At 42.5% G+C, this 21,472-nt stretch overlaps 1 protein-coding gene across 1 annotated transcript in view; it reads left to right on the forward strand.

Moving 5' to 3' along the window:
- The first annotated feature begins 119 nt into the window (after nt 1-119).
- Nucleotides 120-21,472, forward strand: part of gli1 (GLI family zinc finger 1) — a 47,799-nt gene continuing 26,446 nt past the window's right edge. The window contains exon 1 of the mRNA XM_020096908.2: nt 120-272. The gene's annotated coding sequence lies outside the window, so the exon portion shown is untranslated. The remainder of the gene's footprint in view (nt 273-21,472) is intronic.

The following is a 21,472-nucleotide window of genomic DNA, read 5'->3' on the forward strand; positions in this document are numbered from 1 at the left end:
GTCACCGTCCGTCTGCCTGAAGTGAATGTGAGGGGAAACACCATGGAGAAGCGATTCTGAAGCAGGATAAAAGCGTCTGCGAGGAAGAAGCCGGTTCATCTCCATCCGAGTGCGTGTGCCAGAAAGAAAAGAGGGAGAAAGAGGGGAGGCTTTACTGGAAACCCAGTCTCTCTCAGTCCTGGGACCCGCTGAGCTCCTCCAGCCTGGGACTGTGTGTGTTTGTGGGACCAAGCCTCAAAGTTTAATGCTGAATATCCCCGCGTCAACCTGAGGTAAGAAGCTCTGATGATGATTTGTGTTCGCTTCTGAAATCACGGCCGATCACAGATAAATAACGAGCCTCAAGCCTGTTTGTGAAGCTGTGTGTCATTGCGCGGATTTCTATGAATTACTTGTTTACTTTGTGGAGCAGAGAAAACTTTCACATGTGTTATTAAAGTGCAGCAAAGGGTCTGTTGGCTGCATCTCCTCAGGTGATGGTGCGTAACTTTTACGCATTGACTAATTGGGCTTTTCATTTCCTCTATACTCTCCAAAATTCACTCATTCTCTAGCATACATTTCTACTAACTTCAGCCTTTCAGATTTCGTGGACTCATTTGATTCCTCCAAAGTGGAAATCATCCACTTATTTCTGTCCACGTGGAGGTTAAGTTAATCAAACTTTACAGCTCATAAAATCCAAGCCTGTCCAGCTCTCCTCCTCCATGTCTTCAGGTTTGAGGCTTTTTTTTTTGGGGGGGGGGGGGGGGGGGGGGGGGTCTGACTTCCAGCACATTTTAAAATCCTCTGGCACTCATAATGGTGGCAAGGCCACCCCAAGAACAGCTGTTTCTTGTAACCTGGAATGCCTGAGGTGCCAATATCTTTTCCAAATGTGAGTTTCTGTCAGGACACCCACAAAACAACAACAAGAGCATCACTGAGGACTGTGGGGTTGAGGCTTCAGGAGTGAAAAGCTCCTGTAAATAACCAACAAACTGCACCATAAATGTTTGAGTAAATTCTGAGCTTATGGAAATGTGTTGGCTGATTATTTTTGCTTTAAATCTTTCATTCCATCTTTCCTTCCATGATCTCCCTCTAATCTGCGACAGATTATTGGGTCTAATTGTCTGAGTAAGAGGTGACTGTAGCTGTTAATGTGCAAAGATTAGGCTGCTGCAGGCTTCATGTAGTGGCCCTGGACTGAAGAGCGTCAACACTGGATTCAATGGAGAAGCCAAACACTTATTTATTCCAAAGTGACATTGAGAAGTGCTAAGCACACAGACCTACAACTTTCCTCAACAGTATTTGCACAGACACACACACACACACACACACACACACACACACACACACACATAGAAAGAGTGTAATTACAAGGGTCTTAAGTAGATCTCCAAAAAACATGAGAGGGAAAGACTACATTGTGATTAAGCTATCACATTATTTCTTTTTGAAATTGAATGCATTGGAAATTTGAATTTTTTTGTTGGAGGTGTTGTTATTTTGTGAAAGTTAGTTATAACTTATTTGTGGAACTTAACTTGGTAATTTATGCATCAACAATGACTTTGTGTGGATGTGAAACCAGTTTGGAAGCACCTCAGACATTTGGTTCTGCTTTAGGAAAACAGGAAATATAATCAAGCTAATTTTGTAGTGCAGAGTAGATTTGGCTTTTTGAAATTAAAAACAAAGGTTAAGATTAATATATGTGGGGCAGAGTTTTGAGTGAGCTCGTGCACTTGTCCTCTGGCCACACGTGAAAAGCTCTGCAGGGGAGCTTCCTCGCCCTCCCTGGTCTTTATCAAGTGTGTTAAGGCCAAAAGGCTCCTTAATGGGAATGCTCTTAAACAAATAGACCATACAGGAAGCAACTGTCCCTCTTAATAGCCAGTCACGAGAGAGGACTGACCTGCCTTATCACAGCCATATCAGAGCAGTGATAAGTCCCTATCAGGCCGAATACAGTTCAATTCGGAGTGATGGATTCCATCGTCTTTGAGGTCGGTAGAAACAGAGACAATTTGGATTGTGTGTCTAATTGGTGCTCTTCTGTTAATCTGATGAGAGTCGTTAGTTAAATGCATGAATGTGGAAACATCTGAACACGGACTCCTCCTCACAGGCATCTCTGGCTTTAATTATCTGGACTGCGTGTTTAATTTCTGTGCTGGCATCACCGTCCGTCGGTCACGTGACACACACGTACCCAGAGGCAGGCAGCAACAAGTGGTGTGTTTTTGTCCAGATTCCATTTTGGTCTGCTCAGCAAGAAACACGCGTCACGTGATGCCTGCAACCCCCCCACCCCACCCCCTCCTCCTCAACACCCTCCTCCCACCTTCCAGAAAGAGGGAGGCTAGGGGGGGAGGGAGACAGGGGGGGGAGAGAAAGACCACCCTCACTGGGATCACAGCCCCTCAATCAGACCCTTTCACACCCTGTGAACCTGAAACAATCAGGGTTTAATAGCAGCTGTCTGTCTGTGCCGGCCCCGGCTAAAACCACGTAGGCTCACAGTGCCGGGCCGAGCGGCAGCTCTGGCCGCAGAGTAGAGGCCTGGGGATGCTCCAAAGGACACATTAGCGAAGACACACACAGACACACTCATTCCTTCTCTGTCTTTATCCCCTGCTTGTCTTCTCTCCCTTTATCTCCCAGTTTTGTCCTCCCGTACTTCAAGGCACAAGGAGAGACCTCATCCTGCTCATGTCAGGGTCTGGTATTTGAAGGTTATTTTGGTTCAGTGAGTGAGTTTGCGTTGCTGCGAAGCTTTATTCACTTTGTGTGTGTGTGTGTTGTCGTTCATTGACATGGTGATTGTTCACGGAGACCAGAGTGAATTGATTTTGGTCACGGTTGTTTTGTTTATTACTGAGCCAAACTTTATCCCATTGGAGTCGTCTGAATATCGCAACAAGCCACAATCAACATGCATGCAAAATAGTCTTTATTCAGTGTTCAGTCACACCACACTGATGATTTCACGCGATCCCATGCGGAGGAACCCATCTCCATTGAAATATAACATTTAAAACATTAAATGATGCTGAAACGGGGCAGAGGAATTGAGGAGGGGGCGTTATTAAGAAGTGGGCTGACACAAGAGGGCAAAGGCATTAGACACTTGAATTGCATTAGTCAAAGGGCACACATAATAGAAACGGGTAATGTTGTAGTCATGGGAAATATAATTGTCTGTGGTCACTTGGCGTTTTCCCTCCAATTGTATCAGACAAATGTCTGCAGCAGAGATAATAACAGGTTTCTACTTCCACCTTTATGATATTTTCCATCAGAGCAAACACTGGATCAATGAATCAATTTGTAAGTTGCAGCTGTTACCTAATTTTAGAAAGACACGTGTCTCAGTAAGTTGTATTTTCATTGTACCGCAGAGTCTCTCAGCTGTTCCCTCATTAGAACATGTAAAGTTTATTAGGTCGGCTGCCAACTGAAAGTTTTCTCATCTCACTTTACCTCACTGCAGTTCTTGCCTTGCTGCTATGAGATGGAGGATTGACTTCAGTCGGGACATCACACATTACCACTTTATTTCCAGGAAGAACATTATATCTGAAGATTCTGCTAAAGAAAATGCATGGAAATGGAAATGTATGCCAAGTATCGTGTAGTTATGGTTAGTTACTTTTCTCCATCGCTGTTTTATTCACAGTGTATGTACGGATGGAGATCATCAGATATGGACCTAAACACCTGTCCAGATGGAGACATTTCTACTGTTAATATTTCATTTTAAAACTTAAACATATACTGGCTACTGTATGCATGCATGGATGTGTAGCCTGAGCCTACAGTGGTCCAACCCCCTGCAATAACACCAGATGAGAAAGTCGTGTGTGGCACAACAGGCAGCACAAAGGGAGCTGGAGGTTGTATTTTACAGTAAATGCAGTGTTTCAGTGTTAGCCTCTGCCTGAGGGAACATATGTGTATGTGTGTGATGTAGGTTTAAGCACGGCGCTGACAGTAAGAGGCATAAAAGGCAGAGCTGATCCATTACCCATTGTCCCTCCTCCTTCTTTGAATGAGGGTGGTAGTTTTTGATACATTTGCATGTGTGTGTGTGTGCGTGTAGCACTAAGGCATGCTTACTGTTAGCGATCGTTTCATGTGGTTGATATTAGAAATCAGTCTGTTGCTAATAGGAACCAGGTGAGGCTGTGAGTAGTGTTCGTAATCACAAACAACCCACACTGTTACTTTTTCCCACTGTTACAGTACAAAGTTAGAACAGCCTGTCTCATATATTGGGCAGTGTGGTGTCTATCTGTAGCCTGTTCCTTCTTTAATGGGACTCAAAACTTATTTGAGTTTGTTTGAAAGATGTTGATCAGCTGGGGATGATCAGGGCTAAACATTCACAGCGTCTGATGAGGAAATAGAAGAACTTGGATCTTGAAATTCAGATATCAAGTAAAAACGAGGGCTGCTGAATGAGCGTGATTGACGACTGAATGAATGAAAGATTGAAATCCCCTGCTGCCTGAATAGTTGATTTATTTGCAAGTGTGCATTTGTGTGTGTCCTGCAGGTTATTTAGGAGTATTTATATTCTTGCAAGTTTCTTTTACCTGTAAGTAGGTACATTTGTGCAGGAGTGTGCGTGTGTGTCGGTGTGTTTGGCCATGTGTTTGTTTCAATGTGTGTGTTCTCAGCCACTGGTGACTCACGGCGTGCCGTCCTGGCGGGCAGAAAGCGAAGAGGAGGCGGTGTTTATTATTTCACCAGGTTGCCATAGCCACGGTGCATTCGGGTGCTGCCATCATCAGTGTAGTTACAACACGGTGTCTGAACGTCTCCCTCCTCACCGCCTGCGTTTCTATGACGTCTTCCTGGTGGATGTAACCAAAGGAAGAAAAAAAAACCTGCCTGACTTATGTTTCTCTGATGCTGAGCAGGGAAGGATCACCATGACAGGTGATATAATGTGGGTGTGATGCAATGAGTTTTTGTACCACACAAAAGAGAATAAAACATCTGGGTGAAACTTTGCTCCAGATTAAACAACTGCTTTTTCTTTCTTCCCTCTCCAGTAACACTGCAATCTCTTATTTTAATTTCTGTCTGTGAAGAAGCGAGTTTACGCCTGTTTAGCAGTTTGCACGTAAGTCACTAAAATTTCCGGCACCATTTTATGTAATAAGCCATTACATCTTCCTGCTGGAATGATGACTTCTGACGTCCATGAAGCGAGAGTGAGACAGAGGGAGAGTAAAGAGGCATTTCATGTTGCGTGTGTTTATGATGAGGCTTCTGGACAACAACTCTCTTATCTGAGATGAGATAGCAGCCTGAGAATCTTGGCTTGGCAGATGTTCACTGGCAACTCTGTTTCACATACCACACTCTCCTTAATATATATATATATATATACACAGATATTTATCTATAAAGACAGAATGGAAAATATATGAACAAATCATGCAGCAGTAATCAACATGTAACTGCGTCTTCTAATCCTCTACGTAAATGGCTCCTCTTTTCATACTGAGATATTTGTATTCTTCCAGTTTCGCATCTGTCGCGTTTCAGAAACGTCATCAACCCCGCCCACGAATTCTGCAGACATGGGCTCACTCTGAAAAGGTCCGGAAAATGTCGGCAGGAAATTGTGCAGAGTTCAGTGCATGTCTGAAAGCAGCATTAGTTTGAGCAATATAAACAAGTTGAACCTCTTTTTTCCCTGCTTTAACAACAGAGTAAAAACTTTAAGAAAAAAAATATTAAGAACAGGCTGAAAAAAAGTTTGATTTGGATCTGAAAATATCTAGTCATAGAAAATGTTAACACAACATTCTCCAAGCATTTGAGCCCAAGTTTGAATTTCTGACCATTTTCACTCCTAAATGTTGCTGACACATTTCACACAGAACTCAAAAAGTCTTGAGTTTTTAAAGCCAGCCTTAGTGCATGACTGAATTAATGGTAACACTGCGGCCATGTTACGACCTGGTCAAGGTCAAAAAGGGCAAAAACACCACAGGCATATTGTCACCCTCATAAACTCTGTAAAAAATCTGAAAGCTGAGTAAATGGAGTTAAACTCAGCTCAACCATATATTTTTTTTATGTATGAGTAAGGATGTCAATGTGTTAGAAAAACAACATTTTAAACAATGGATGACCCAAACCACATTGGTATTGTTGCTTCATTCTGTATATTTATGAAAAAGGAGCTGTGTTGTCTTCCAGACCAACAAAGAAAGATGACATTCATTTCTCTTTGTCTCTTGCGCCTCCTTTTGTTACTTCTCATTCAGGTCTCTATATATATCGCTCCTTCTTTTTCTCTCAGCTCTGTCATTCTTTCTTCTCTTGCTCTTCCTCTGCATCTTTCCTCTATTCTGGTTTCCCTGCTCTGTGAGTAAAGTGACAGTTGTGAGAAGCTGCCTTGCTGGCTTGCTGGTGCCACGTTAACCAGATCAGATGCCGTGACAGGAAGTCGGTCCGCATGCATGGACGTAGCAGCGTGGCATGACTTACTACAGTTGCAGGCCAAATGCAGGCAGAGCCGTCACCGATACACTGACATCAATCTGCTGTGGGTCGAAGGTAACGGCGCCCTCAGTCAAACTGCTTCATATTTACTACAGCGGATCTGACGTTCAGTCCGCACAGCGCTTTCATCAGACCCCTCACAGACTCGCTGGTGGAAAACTGCCCCATTGTCTGTTGACGAGACAAAAAAATAAATCCTCAACTCAAAAACCGAACTCTACCGGACCTGATTAAACGACGTGATGAGGTTTGCTTGTTTAGTCGGTTTTGTGATCGCCCAAACTGAAGTGAACAAACTGGACGTTTTTCTTCTCCAGCATCAAATATTGTTTACAGCTCTGCTCCCTGTGGTCCACTGCCATAAAACATACACGGAAACCAGCAAGTCGTCTTTTTATCGAAGTTGTTATTGAGAAAACAATTCTTCTCTGCAAACAACAAACTATTGGAAGATGTTAAATATAATTAACTTTGCCTGTTCAAAGCTTTGCTGCCTGATTTATGGTAGTGAGGACGAGCAGTCCTTTATGAACAGTACTGTACAGTGTCACAGAAAAGTACAGTTCCACTGCATTTGCTGCATATTTGCAAACTTAATTAAGCTGTTAGAAAAATAACATCACTGGCACAGTATGAGAGAGAACTTTCCATTTTCATTAACAGTGGAATTCGGTGGAAAGTCAAACAGAGCAAAAGAGAGTAAAAGGGTGAATGAGAGAAACATTTCATAGTGTATGTGGAGGGGTGAGTAAGAGAGAGAGAGAGAGGGAGGGAGAGAGAGAGATGCAGATTGTTTTAAATCCGCAGCGAGTCAGGCTCTCAAATTTATGCCCATGGGCTGCTTCTTGGGTGGGCTGCAGGGAGGGCGGTGCGCTAGCTGGAGCAGGGGAAAGTTGCCGACTCCAGACTGCTCGCCTCGCTCTGCAGCTTGGCTTTTCCTGCTGGAACACATTTACAACTCAGTCGTCCTGACTGGCTCGCTGACTGCCTGCCCCTGGCCTGGCCGGCTGAACCACGCTTGTTGAGCAACCTCGGCGTGCTTGTGTTAGATAGCGTTTCTCATTTTTATAATGTCTTTCTTCTTTTTTAGCTCTGGAATGTTACTAGAAGCTGCAACACACAGAAGTTTTCATAAGTAAGAAATGATCATGGTATTTTCCAGTTTTTTTTTTTTTCCAAATATGACAATTTATATTAAGTTTGATGAAATTCCAGGCTTAAACTGATTTCCTCTAAGAAGTAGTTTGTACTTGAGGAGCGACAAAGCCAATTCACGTCTCAACCCAAAAACTTGGATCAGATAAGGCGTAATTCTGGCTCCTCTGTATTTCGTGCCAGCAATGACTGTTTGTTTTGCTCAGCATGAGAAAGATCCGGGCCCACATCTAGCCTTCGAATAGATTCCCTGATGTTTAGGATGAAGGAGAGTAGCTCACTCAACAAGCTGCTATGAGACGCGTTTTTCCATAGCGAAGATTCAGGCCTTGATATATAAGCTGCTTATGGTGGAGAGGCCCAGCAAATATAAAAAATCCTCCTCAGGGTTGGATATCGTTTGGGTTTTTCCCACTACATACTCTAAATTGATACTTTTAAAATGGTACCAGTGTCTAAACGGTGCCGGAAGCTTTTCTTTAAAAAAAGGGACAAAACAATGGTCGACAGTAAGAATGTCTTATTTATTGCTGCAAGTTGAAATTGAACATGTTAACTGTTAATAGTTGAAAGTATACTTAAGTATATAAATAGGCTTAAAAACTCTTAACACATTTACGTAACAAAATCACATAATATTCAGACATTTGCTGCTGGTCCCGGTGTCTGATTCCTTTTACATGATACAGCCACATTGTCGAGACATTTCGTTGTAGTGTCAACTCGAGTATGAGGTCGCTACTAACTAATTGCAGGCTAATGTGACCTGCTGCTTGAGCCATGTATGAATGTGTAAACTGGACACGTACGGGATGTTTATGTTGCCTCTAAGCAGGACAACTATTTCAGTACAGAGCTCAGGAACTAAAATGCGCTTGAGACCAGTAGGTACCGGCCGTGGAACCAGTGCTCGATTGGCACCAGATTTTGAAACCCAACCCTGATCTTCTTCCTTCCTCTTCTGTTCTTCTCTGTTAATTCTTGTAAAAAATTATTTCACCTAGTTTAATTAAACAATTTCCATCCGTTTGAGTTCTTCCTCCTGTTCGGTGTTGCTGCACTGAAAGGCCTGTGTAGTGTTGAGTTTCTCAAACTTTTGAAGACAGGGAGGTGTTTCCTGCCTCAGCAGCGGCAGCACCGGCCCGACTGCACAGAGAGCGATGACATAAGCAGCATGTAAATCAGCTTTCAGCAGAGCAGTAATCTTAACTTAAAATTTAGAGGCTGGTTCACCATGATTATGTGCTGACACATCCCCACACACACACACACACACACACACACACACACACACACACTACAACAAGAAGAGGGAAGTAAACAAGTAATTGCATGAAAACGGCTTTAATCCCAAGAAATGTGTATCTTTAAAAACTAAAAAATCCTCTACTTATGAAAAGAAGAGAAATGTACGTGGGTGTGTTTCTTCTTCCTCCCAGCATTCTCGGTTCCTTTCAGCCCGTGTGTCTGGAGGCTTTGCGAGCTAATTCACTCTGAAGGTATTACGGTTATTGGAAGGCTTGTAAACCATTAAGTCTTTATTTACAAGAGAAAGAAAAGAGGGTCTGGGTAACAGCTCGGGGGCGAGTCGGGTCTTGGTACGGGCGCTGACCCCACTGTAAGTGATCAGGACAACAGAGTTTCTCGACTGGCAGGCCTCTTGGGACATCTGGTCCTATTTGCAGCAAACTGCAGACCACTCGTCAATTACATAATTGTGCCCATTAATTACACGAGGAGGGGGCGACATTTCCTGTCAGCCAATAACTAACAAAAAGAGAGCCAGTAAAAGAAGGACTCTGAGACACACATGATTATAGCATGTGTGGAGAAACATGAAACATGGCCTCCTGTGTATATGAGAGGACCAAGGTTAAAATGCCACATAGTATATTGTATTTCCACAGTTATGATGAGGAGAGCGTGTGATTGTCCTTTGAGTAAATGTTCTTCTTGAAGTGACGTGGCAGAGCAGCTGTCAGTCAAACACTGAAAACCCTGAGGACAGTTTGTTGTCACATCACTATTCAGCATCGCCACTGTTTTTGGCCACACACAAAGCTCCCTGCAGGTCATTTCCCCAGGAGAGAGGAGCAGGAGAAATGGCTCACCTACATGTTGTGACTGGACGGCTGCAGGTGCGATGGCTGTGGTGAGTTTCACACCATGGTGGCTCTGCTGAGGAGAGCTTCTGTTCCTGTGGAATGTGTGGTCACCACTGAGTTCCAGCACCATAGGAGAGAAAGTAAACACATTTGAAATGCCTATTAGCCAAACTGGATACCAAATGATCTGATCGCGGTTTTTTATTTGTAGAGTTCAGGTAACTTGAAGGATAGGGTCCCTGTTTCAGACATGCACTGAACTCCTAATATTATGCTAAAACTATGCAGGGGCTGGTGGGAGCGTTTGTAACACGCAATAGACGCAAAACGGGAAAAAAACCAATACAAATATTAAATTTGAAAAATACGTGATGTGGCTCATGTTCTGCCTCCTGCATGCTCTATTCAGTCACCACCCCTCACCAACCTCTCTGGAGAAACTCCTGCTGCATTCTTCATAAGTGAAGTCCAGAGAAAATCCAGACCCGAATGTGGAGAACATTTTTGGAGTTCATGTTTGAAAATAGCTTTATAGCCATCAGAGAAACTCCAATTTAAAATCAAGTTGATGTGATTGTTGCCTCTCCTAAAGGGATATTAAAATGCAGTAGTGATGAGGGAACAAACTGTTAAATATGTCATATGTCATAATTTCCCATATAGTGACATTTTCAATTCTCTTTCCGTCCAACCAACCATCCAAAGATTTTCAGTTCACAAACATCTCATTAATGAATCATCAAATTTAAAAAGCTGAAAGGAGCCGAAAAAAAGTGAACCATGATTCGATTATTGTAATGGCTACTGATTATCTTTCTGCAAACTGACTCTGTTAAATAATCGAATAATAGTTGCAGCTCTGCAGAATAAACACTCCTCTGAAGAATATTTTACTTAGCCTGAACGTTATGGATGCAAAATGTTGCACGCGAGGATGCAAAATGGGATTAGTTCTGCGGTTCCCATGCCGTGAACTGACCTGCTGCTGCACTCAGCATGAAACAAATGTTGGAATGACAATGCGGCTGTCGCAGCTGTTGTTTTTTCAGGTCCGAAGTTGTTGTCCTCTCCTCCTCCTCCTCCTCCTCCTGTACTTCTTTCTTCTGGTGCTCGTCTTGTCCTCGTCGCTGTCTTCCTGAACAGGGAGGGGGTGAGCCTGTGGGACAGGAGCTCCGACAGTTATGCACCTGCTCGCAGAAGTTTGAGGAGAGCGTGAGACAACGGAAGAGTAAGTGGCGGGGGAGAGACCCTGTGTTTCAGTGGGTGAGAGAGGGCAGGGTACAGTGAAAGGAGGAGGCTGTGAGAGGGAGCCGCTCGCTCTTTGGACGACGGGGAGCATGGAGGTACCATGCTGGGCATTTATGCCAGGCTTATGGGACCAGACTCTGCTGAATACACAGAGGGTCAACAGGGATCCACGCTCACTCTTCTTTTCACACAGGGCCGCCAACGCTGTGTGTTCGCTCTGTGATGGACTGGCGACCTATGCAGGGTGGTTCCCTGCCTTTTGCCACTGTGCATCATGGGAAAAGCTCCAGTTCCACCCCCAGAAAAGGGAAACTGTAAAAATGAATGGATGAGAAACCCTGCCAGGGTGTATAGTACTTTCTTTACTACCTCCGCCAGTGAGGGAACGTTTTTGTCTGCGTTTTTAATTGTTAGTTCGCAGAAACTACTCAGCCGATGTTGTGTAGGGGCGGGGCATGACCAGAGGAAGTGCCAGTGCCATTCTAGTTCATACTTGTTTTATCACAATCTCTATACATCACACAAACTGGGTAATTATACTTTTATACTGTCTATAAAGCCCTTTAAAATGTATACAGATTAAAGCACACATTGAAAGAAAGTTTATAAAGAGGTCGTAGGCTTCGCTCCAGTGGGTCCCAAAATAAAACTGCAGGAATTAAGTGATTAGGAAATTACACAAATACACACTTCAAAAAATGATATTCCCTTTTGGACTTTTCTCTAATCTGTTCTTGTTTCTGTCAAATATTGGACAATTTCATTGTGAGTACACATGTACAATAGGGAATCTTACTTCTCTTTTTAACAGTTTGATTCTAATTTTATGATGATATTTGATGTGCTTTATGGCAGAAGATGTGGAAATTACACCTGTTAACAAAAATCATTCTGAGAATTCAAGTGATGACGCTGGTGAGGTCATGTTATTCTACCAGGACACCAGGAGTATTGTAATACAATTGATTCACATTGTAGTACAAATGATACATGAAACTTTCAATACACTATTTTACAAATATTGAAAGCCAATCAGAATGTACATAGTTTGCAAGTTTAATGTGGCTGACATATTGGTTACAGTGGGTTAAGATTAGGTTATCATTTTTGTTTAATTTTATCAGTAGAGTTTTCATATTTAAATTAATGTTTAAAAAGAGTTTAATGGCAAATACGTAACTCAGAGATTTTGCATCTTGCACCATTTATGCTCTTATCAAAAGAAATACTCAGACATTGTACACTGTTCACAGCCATCGATCTAACCCTGATCCCAAATCTGATGGAGTCTTTCCATGAACACAAAACCACACAGTCTCCCGATGTGACGACTCTGCGGCAGGTTGTGACTTTGTTGGACTTTCCCGACGGCTGATTATTTCCCCAGCAGTTCAACCTCTTGTCCATCACTCTGTTCCCACTATTTCCATTAGGGCTGGGACAGGCAGTTGTTCTGCACCTCTTTATTGGCCCTTATTAACTGGCACCTGTAGTCCATTAGAGATCCCTGGTGTGCTGACAGGCGGACAGATTTGTTCTGTCTTTGAGTCCTCAGTGTGGTCAGAGCATCACTTCATTTTGGATGAGAACGGAAATTTTTCATGCTGCGGGGAACAATCACTGGATGTTCAAAGTTTCAAACTCTGAAAACCCACAGGATCCCAGAGGAGTTATTTATCGACTCTTGTCTTCTCGAGCAGCTGTGGAGCAGAAATGTGGTGAGCACTTGTGCATTTAGTGCATGTCAATGTGTCCGTGTGAACGTTAAGTGTTGTGTGCATGTGCTGGGGCCTACGGTGGGCGAGCGGCCCACAGATGGAGAAGTTGAGCAAGGAAGTAAGTTGTTGATGATTACCAAAGGTTTTAGGTTTGGGTTATTTGTTTTGCTGCTTGTGTCAGGTTCTGTGATGTGATTGGTACAAATGTGAATTGTTGTGTTTTAAGAAGTTTGAGCAGAACAGAAGCCACGGTAAAGTGGTTTTTGAGTAATCATACTGACAGACAAACATGGAAACATAATCTCCTGTGCAGAAGTAAATATCACAACATTTCAATATGTTATTTTAAGAGTGTAGGCAGGTTTCATTTGATCAACTCCAATAAGGAGATTCAGAGTTGCATATGCATTAGATGCTTAATTGCAAGACCAAGAATTTCTTCTTTCAATGGTTAGATGCACGTCTAACAATTGAACGTTGATACAAGATTCAAGATTTCAAGAGAGGAAAAAAAAAGAAACCCACAACTGAGTCCTGATAGTTCCACCTCATGTTCTCATGACAGGGACCTTTATGTGTGACCTCCATGTCAGATGCTTGTCTCCTTCATTTTTGAACATCTATTTCTTATAATTTAAGTTACACTAGCAAATCAGTTGCAGCTGATGGCGAGCCCCCTCCCACCACCCCCATCATGTCTTGTGTGTCCCAGCTAACACTCCAGCTTCCTGTGGGATAGAGCCAAGCCTCGGGGCTAAGGGATGTCTGCTTCTAACCAATGAGCTCTGTCACACATGTTCCGGCTTGTCAGACTGAGTTTGTGTGAGGGTGACTGGGTGTCAGAGTGAGTGCACGCATGTAAGGGCCTACATGTCTATTGGTCGTCTTCCTGTGTGTGTGTGTGTGTGTGTGTGTCTGTGTTTAGATGTGCAGAGATACTAAGTGCTTTCTCTCTGCGGGTGGAGGTAACTGTCTTGGACGTGGTGAAAAATTCAATTAGAAGGAGTTCACCGCCGACCAGGTTCACCTCAGGTTGCCTAAACACAACTTTGTCTCAGAGTTTTATCTCGGGGATGGCAGCGGAGAGTCTCTGAAATTTAACAGGCTCTGTGAAACATTTGCTATCTCTTGTTGCAAAGGAAAAATAAACAGTACGTAAACATGATACTTTCACATCACCGGTGCTATTTATTAGTGTCAAACTGTTCATTCATCTAGAGATAAACACAGGAAAAGTATGTGTGTTCTCTCGAAAAAAGAAGACAACAGCATTCAGATGGAGTTTTTTTTTGGAATCAGATGAACTTAGCACCAATTGGCCAGACACAGAGACAGAGAGGAAAATTAAAATGTGGATTTTATATGGCTAAAACGTAACATTCCAAAGAGGCAGTTTTCCCATTAGATAATGTTTATTAGAGTTCTATCTCTCTGGGCATTCACATGCTCCTCGGAAGGTGTAATGTGTTCATGTGCTTTGAAAATCAAAAAGTGGAAAAACATGGACACTGTAAACAAAATGTGTTGAATTCATGTGTTTAGATCTTTAAACTACACATTGACACCTCTCTGATAATAATGAAGAGCAAAGACAAAGGGTCAGGTGTGACAGGCATATGAATAATTTCTACCTTAATCATAAAAATGTCTGTCTTGGCAAAAGAAAATAGTGTTTGCGAGAGATGGACATACATTTGAGAAGTTGACATGAGAAGCTACTATTTAGAGCTGATTGTAAAATGATGGTAGCTGGTTTCTAAGTGATGACCTCAGCAACTTGTCAACTCGTGTCGGGAACAAATGTTTTCAATTATTCTGAAACCGCATGAATGCACAATTTGTACTATTTTTAATATCACTTTATTTGCCATTTATTCTACTCAACTGATAATCAATTTTTTTTCTTTAAATGTAAAAAATGTGGTTATGGCTGTTGCACGTGTTTGTTCCACAGTTTGTGGTATAAAACATGCTCTACATGTTTTTTTGTGTGTCTTTACTTTGAAGTGTTTACACATACAGTGGCTCACTTCTACCTGAGCACTTCTTCCCCTGCTGGTCGGCCATCAGAGCAGACTGAGGTCTGAGGTGTGTGGTTTACCACCGTGTCGATGCCTGGAGGCCTCTTGGTGTCTGTTGTCACCATGTGCACACAGACACATGTTGTGTTTCTCTGATTGAACGTTTACTATATTTTCATTTTCTTTCACACATGCTAGATCTATTTTTACAGATATTCATGATATTCATAATTTCATCCATGGTGTAAAAATCATGTTACAATATTAGAGATATGACATAAGGTGATTTTCCTCAACGACCCAACATAAAACATTGTTTAGAAAACTCATCTTATTTATTACAGCTCGTCCAATAGGACTAACTCCTTTAATCTTTTTCTTTTCTACTTGTTTTACTTAGAGCTAATGTAGTTTTTGTGCTAATCTGACAGCATTCTTGTGTTGTGTTAGGCCGATGATATATTTGCTGTTTAGTAATGTGTTCACATAGACGACCAGATGCTACGTTAGCACAGTTGTTCACTTGTGTCTACGCATGTCTGCCCCTACACTGCCCCTAATGCTCATGTGCGTACTGCAACTTGCGAACATATATTTTCCCTTTTTCCCTTAAGCCTAAATTTTTATAATCTTCTATCTGCATGTGTCACATAAGTATTTTGGTCCGTTCCTGATTGACCGATCACACATGAAGTGACAGTTTGAAGTTAGTGTGGAAACATTTTATTAAGCTGTGCGGCTCAAAAATCAAAGTCCGAGGTTTGAATCAAGTTGTGGATTTGGAGAACTGTTACACCCTTAATATGAACACATGCATATACTTTGACACACTCACCTTTCCTTACACAAACTCTAATACACCCTCAGGTCAACAAGAGAGTTGTTTTAACCTCAGCCAAGTGGAGTTTGGGGTGGGGGAAGTAAAATTAGCAAGTCGATGATAATTCACTGGTTTCTCCTCTCCTCTCCTCTCCTCTCCTCTCCTCTCCTCTCCTCTCTCCTTCCTCTCCTCTCAGTAAACATGCTGAAGAGCAAACGTTTTTAACTTGGAGTGTTAGCGCCAGAGCTCTTCTGCTAACTGACCCGGGGCTCTGAAGAGCTGCACATAACAGGCGCCCACATTGGCTTTTGTGTGCAGGAGGGTCTTTACATAACCCGCGTAACCAAGCACATTGTCTAGCAACCAGCCGGCCACTGAAGGGCCTTGTAAATGGAGGAGGGGGGTCTGTCGAGACCAGTAGCTGGGTTGAGAGGCTGGTGGAGCTAAGCTATCGGTGACTGAGGGTTAGTTGCCTGAGAAAGCTCTAAGGATACTGATGCCATGAGCTCCTTGGATATGAAACTGCAAATGTTGTTACACTAAAAGCTGTATTAGAAACTAGAATGGCACTCTGAGAACACATACTACTCCCAAGGCCCAACAGTCCCCTTGTGAAACCACATTCAAAATCACTAGACCCAGATTTTTATCTGCATCTGCACCACAAATTCAGTCCCCTAAATATGCCAGATTTTTCATCAAGACCCATTAATTATTCTCAGTTTAACAATGTTTTTTCATAATCCTGCTAAATTTCAGACATGCAAACGTAAACACAACCTAATTTGCAGAGGTAAAAATGCCTTCACATATAAACTTTGAATTTCTAAGGTCTCCTGACAGCTTGATGTAAAAGAAAAACTGACTTTGTTCACAAAATAGCCACATATGCCAATGTAAACCATTTTTTTGGTTACCTAACACCCATCACTATGCACCGTACACTATTGCTCCACAAAGTCCGGCCTTCTTCAACCGTTTCCTAGTTGTTGGTTCTGAGCCAGAATTCCCTCGGAGCTGCCCAGGATGTTGAGTTATATTTTTCCTCCCCATTCCCAGTGATTCGGGGGTTTTTTTAAGATGTTTTTTTGGCAGAAAAGAAATGTTTGCATGTCTCTGTCATTGCACAAAGACTCAAAGAACTCTAATAAGTACTGTCAGGAATAATTAAAAAAATATATTTTAGTAGCAGATCTTGTAATAGTGAGGAAATCACCCAAATTATGATAATTATTTTACAGTATTCATTACTTTGTAAATGTTTTAGCTTTGTAGAAGTTGAGCCTGAAGCAACTTTTTGTATTAACTTCCATGATCCGGGTATTTTGTTGTCAGAAGCGCCTTTAGCTCGGAGGCAGCTTCAAATTGACTAACACCAATTGTCCTCGGGCACTTGCAAAAGTCATTCGAGAGGCAGAACAACAGGCTCTTGCTGGCAACTGTGATTTTGACACAGAGACTCATTATCAGCTCCACACTTCACCTTAGATCAGATGATAATGACCCATTTATCACCGACACTTGATGCCCCTGTCATTCTTAGCAGCTCCCTGCCAGGACAGAGGAAGCTTTTACTACTGTTCCTGAAATGTTGCTATTGTCTTCCAATACACAAAGACAAGGTGTCCTGATGGCCCCTGATGGCCCCTGCGTGAGTCCCCTGATGGCCCCTAGTTGCACCACTGAGAGTTTTCTCGCTATTGTCACCCAGCTGCAATCACGCTGCACGGCCAGGGTTTCGGGGCAGGGGGAGGAGGATGTGGCTTGTGTGGGTGCTTTGAAAAGATGTGTGAAATAGGAGTATGGGTATTAGGGGTCTTGGCTCAGCTGGAGGTCTATTGTGCTGAAGGCTGAGCCCCCTACTGGCATCCATGATCTCCTCCATTGACAGAGAAGTTCTGCTCCGCTTCAGTTTTTTTAATTCTCTCTCCCTCTCTCACTCTCTTTCTGTCGCTGTCTTGCACCCAGTGTCTCTTCATCTCCCCCTTTAAGCTCTATTTTTGCTCTGAGGCCCTGTTCATACCTGACATTAACATGCGTCTAGGGTGAGCTGATCACAAGTAGGCAGCTCGAAGTATGTCAGTTCACACCTGGCAGCAGAATGTGTCTCCACATGTGCTCAGAATGACCAATGGAATCGGATCGCACGTCCCTGCTCTGTATGCAAACAAACACGTACACCGTCTCTGCTGGCAAAGACCAAATGTGTTTTTAACCGGCGGGAGGCAGCAATGCACTTCCTGTGTCTGAGTCTGCTGGAAATTAAAACACAAAGAAGAGAAAATCAGAACTAAACAGTCTATTCATGGACAAAACTGGCGTACACAATTTGAAATTGTGAATATATGAATATGTCCTACTCCTTATGCAGTCAATGACAAATAAGTAGGTGGTCCTTCACTGTGGACACTTCAGCATACAACCTGATAAAAGAATGTGGCCTAGACCATGTCTGAATGTGTCCTAGGCTGTAAATGATTGGACGTAGAAGTAGTTCCATGTAGAAATGTTTTTCTAAATTTGGTTTGGAAGACAATTTTTCAACATGCCCGGCGTCCTCACTTCTCCAGAGTCCCCAAAACTGAGAGGTAGCTAAAGAGGCAGCTAACTCCTGTGTTACTTTCAATAACAGTTCAACCTCCAAGTAAAGAATTCTCTGTCCTTACTTTTCACCAGTTCTGCTTCTCATTTGTTGCTTAGCTCTTTCTGCTACTAACAACCAACTGCTGTCTACTTCCTGTACACTGGGTCGAGTATATCCAGTAGCACACAAGTGGTCACGGGATTATCTGTGTTTTCAGGCATGTTAGTATGGGGGGGGGGGGGGGGGGGTGGATTAAAACTGATATAGAGCCAAAACGCTGCTGTGGTTGGAGATTGTTTTCATTTCAAAAAGAAAACAGAAGTGTGGATGTAGCTTGTGATTCAGGCATCATCACCCACCATCCGTGTTCAGCCTCTCATAGTTAAATGGTTCAAAATCTCTGCAGTGCAATTCCATTATCTCCAAATCCAACCAGAAAAGTGCAGTTTTATATGGCAGCATAACAACACCTATGGTTCTGTACTTTTTTTTTCACTGTAGCTTTTACATCTATTTGCATTGATACACACACAGTGTGCACTGGGTGAATCGGACGCAGGTTGTGAGCATGTTTCGGACCGAGTGTGAATGTGTGTGTACATACACCTATTTGCACAGTGTTATCCAGCTTGTGTGAGGCCAACAGGAGTCGCGCAATTGTCAATAGTAGAAGTCTATAAAAACCTGTCATTGACAAAGAGAGAACAAACAGCTGCGGTTTGTTCAGGATTTCCTAACAAACACTCCACAAGGAGGGCTGTGGATAGTGAGGAGGGGAGAGAGGGAGGCATTTGACTCTCACTGTGTAACAACAGAGGAAAGTGTGTGTGTGTTTGTGTGTGTCTGGGGCTTTTCACTCTCCAGGTTATGATACACAGAGGTGAATGATCAGTGTCTGGATATCTAAGTGCACACAGCGTGAAAGAAATATTCAAATACTTGATTTCAGAGGCAGCAGTAGCACAATGAAGTATTCATAAAAGATCTATAAATAAAAAAAGTTCTATAAATAAAAGTTCAGCCTTTAAAATTCCAAGTTTATTATCAACAAAATAGAAATAAAAGCACACATTATGTCAAATTGCCTTTCAAAATTTCCCCTTTATTGTGTTATAATGATTGGTTTATCAGATTAGTGGTTGCAGAGTGGTTAATTCCTAAAAAATGCAATATATTAGGAGATTTTTTTTAAATGATTTATTTACAGATCTGCAAAACACACTGCATCCTCGCTTAACCTTAAAGAACAGACAGAGGACAAACAGATATCTGAATAGTTTTAACACATACCACATGGGCACAAATGCACAAAGAATATACAGTATATATATATATACATATACATATATATATATATATATATATATAGTAAATAAAATTGACTAAACTTTTTTTAGATGTCCCCTTTTTATGCAGCAGCTAGAAAATGACAAATACAACATCAAAACATATTTACTGTCTGATCACTTCCTTCTTCTATACTTAAATATTATAAAATATTAAATATGAATTTGTTATTTTCCTTATTCCCAGTTATTGCAAATGAAACCACAGTTGGAGCAGCCTTGTGCTTTTTGCTCCTGTGAGTGAAAGTTGTGCTTTTACAGTTCTTTGTGAGTGACTATTAATTCAGGATAATTATAGATATTGTTTAATTACCAAGCCCTGTGCAGAATTTAACCTGATAACGTTGTAAAAAAGTTAAAAAAAAATATTCTGGAATGTGGAAGAGTGGAGGCAGCGTGAAATGGAAATCAGTGCCTCGTATTTGTAAATGACTTACGTTACTCTCCCCCTCTGCAAACACAGTGCACATGAAATTTTGCCGCAGGGGTCACGAGTTGACAGTTTGTGTTAATGAACTTGTTCCATAATTTATTGCACCTATAGCCCGGCATCACCATAAAGAATTGAGGAGTTGTCTGAGGCTCTCGTGTCTGTTGTAAATCTTTTCAGCTGGTACGAGCAGTAAGACTGGGACAAATGTCTCTGCTAACCGCTTGTGGTCTGCGGAAAGGAAATGAGGAAGGATTGTGGGACGTTGTAAAAAAATAAAAATATCATTAACTGTCACCGTCTGGCTGGTCAGCAAACCTTTGTGTTGACTGCAGTGGATTTTAGCTTCTGTGACTAAACCTTCTTTTATCTGCTAATTTCAGTCGATATTAAACTCGCTCCTCTTGTGATAATTTCCATTTACTCTCACTTAAGTTTGTATTAATGTATTTCTTTCCTTGTTAAGGGCACTTGCTAATTAGTAAATGTGTGAAATGTGAATGACAACAGTGTCCCTGGCTCACACTGTCCCTCGGGATAAGTCACCACAATAGGAGCACAACACTAGAGCCCTTGTGCAAACAAAGTGTTCTCAAATGAAGGAGGCATTTAAAAATGATCGCTCTCCACAAACAGAATGCAACCCTTCTCTCTTTGTCCTGCCACGTCCCCTCTCCCTCCCTAAAACTCCCTCTTTTTGTTATTCTCACCATCTCTCTCGTCTGCCCCGTCCCCGTTAAAAGACATTTGGCCCGTGCTAAACCTGGAGTGACAAATATCCCTTCCTCTCGTCATCAAAGGGCTATATCTGGTTTTCAGAGGCTGATCGGCTGAGGAGTGGTAAGGAGAGACGGATGGATGTATACACGTTGGAAACAGGGAATGAGTGGCCAGATTGGGGGAAAGAATGAGGGGGGAACTGGGATCGGAGGTAGAGAGCGGAGTGATTAAAATTCATCCCACGGTGCAAACAAAAGGAGGAATGAAAAAGGAGGAGAATGCAGGAGAGAAGCGAGGGCGAGTTGGAGGGGGTGGGGGGAGTGTAAGAAAGATTTGGGGTGAAAAGAAGATTGTAAGCCTCAGCAGATCCCTGAACAGCCCCCCACCCAAAATGACCGCCTTTGACTCACGGCACAATTATCCTGAGAGACAACGGAAAAGACGAGAAGGTAAAAGGAGGGGTGTAAAGAGAAGTAGAAGATGGATAGATGAAAAGGGAGAGAAGGAGAGAGGACATTAATTATTCGGCTTGGCCTTCCCTCCCCAAGTTTTGCAGAGGCCGACTGAACAGGGGTCAACCATTGACTCAATTACAAGACAAACTCTCCAAGGGCCCTACACCGCCACTCACCGTGGACCCTGCAGCTCTCGGGCAGGCTGTTGATTTTTTTCTCTCCCTCTCTTTTCTTTGCCAGTAAATGTTTGCCCCTCTTCAGGTGCCCCAGGCAGACGCAGGAGCTCCGGGCCCCGGCTAGACTTTAACCTTTTCAGCCACTGAATGATTCCCCTTCTCTGTTCTCTGTGAAGAGTCG

This window comes from Paralichthys olivaceus, chromosome 2 (genome assembly GCF_024713975.1).
Source record: "Paralichthys olivaceus isolate ysfri-2021 chromosome 2, ASM2471397v2, whole genome shotgun sequence".
Taxonomy (NCBI): domain Eukaryota; kingdom Metazoa; phylum Chordata; class Actinopteri; order Pleuronectiformes; family Paralichthyidae; genus Paralichthys; species Paralichthys olivaceus.